Source organism: Apaloderma vittatum, unplaced genomic scaffold, assembly GCF_000703405.1.
Source record: "Apaloderma vittatum isolate BGI_N311 unplaced genomic scaffold, ASM70340v1 scaffold37880, whole genome shotgun sequence".
Lineage (NCBI taxonomy): Eukaryota > Metazoa > Chordata > Aves > Trogoniformes > Trogonidae > Apaloderma > Apaloderma vittatum.
This window is the reverse complement of record NW_009696887.1, coordinates 2,990-4,247: the sequence shown is the minus strand read 5'-3', so window position 1 is coordinate 4,247 and position 1,258 is coordinate 2,990. Positions and strand designations below refer to the sequence as shown.

The 1,258-nt window shown below is 49.7% G+C and overlaps 1 long non-coding RNA gene across 1 annotated transcript; it reads left to right on the top strand.

Annotated features, from left to right (window-relative positions):
• The first annotated feature begins 10 nt into the window (after nt 1-10).
• On the top strand, nt 11-674 carry LOC104279261. The gene is made up of 2 exons (XR_717861.1): nt 11-133; nt 454-674. It is a non-coding gene; the product is annotated as an uncharacterized LOC104279261 (long non-coding RNA).
• The last annotated feature ends 584 nt before the right edge of the window (nt 675-1,258 follow it).

Here is a 1,258-nt window from a genome sequence, read left to right as displayed (position 1 = left end):
TGTGCTAAGGAGGCCTTTCTCTATGTTGTAGAAATTTGCCTGCAATGGTACTGTAATCGAACACCCCGAATATGGAGAAGTGATTCAGTTGCAAGGTGACCAGCGCAAGAACATATGCCAGTTCCTCGTCGAGGTAAGCTGCCTTCTGCCCGCCACGCCTGCTAGCTCTGTGTTACGCTCGACTTGAGCCTCTGACTACGCAGGTTCTGATTTTCTTGGCGTTAGAAAAGCAAGTTGATGGAGGAAGCTCTTTCTGCTGCTCTTGAAATTCTTGCCTCTGGCAAATGCCATCCGGCGAGGTTCTGCAGTCGCAGTCTCACCTTCATTCCCTGCTTTAGGGGGGAGCAGAAATTTGACAGCTTGACAGTGCCTGCAGCGTAGTAGGTTGCGTGTGGGTGTGCACAGGAGCCTCTCTGCCGCGGCGTGCTCTGAAGTGCGTTTTCTTTCTTGCAGATTGGACTGGCTAAAGACGACCAGCTGAAAGTCCATGGGTTTTAAGTGCCTGTGGGTCACTGAAGCTTTATGCAAGAAGACTTCCTTACCATGAAACTCCCATCTGTCCCTTGTCATAAGTATAAAACCAGCTGGTTTGTGTAATGTAACAATCTTGGGTCCACTGTTCAGTCTGGACTGGTGTAATTCAGTGATGTAATAAACTGACAAGAGCCCATGCTATCTCGTCTTGCTGTCCCTCATTTAACAGAGGTAAATCGGGCATTGGGCACGGTCCAGCCTGAAGCTAAAAGTAACCAGATGTTTCAAGTTATGCCAAGGGACTCGGCCCGTCAGTCCAGATGCTGCCCGGATCGCTCCCCAGTCCAGCTGCTCTTCCAGCCTGATGGACGGTAACTCCCGCGGTGCCACACAGAGCGAGGCCCTGGTTGTGGGGAGATGGCGCCTTCCCACAGGTGCTGTTGGCTCCTGGTGTTGGAGGGACTTGGGGAGTCTGGCTTTGAGCATGAGGAGTAACTGAAGAGGGACTTCAAGGCTGGATGGCTGCAGTTCAGGCCTGGTAGGTGCTGATCCCCCCTCGAGCCCCGAGATACCGGGCTGGATCCGTTACACTGGGTTAAACTTTTGACAAGGGATCAGTTTTGGACTAATGTAACGAGTATCATTGTAGATAGAGCCCAGAGCTTCTGTGTTACTAGCAACTGCTGCCTAATGCCCTGTGACGTAACAGGTCTTTGTTTTCATTTTTAATGTTTTATGTAATGTATTTAAAAGTCTTATTTAAATAAAAATGGTTTTCAAAAGC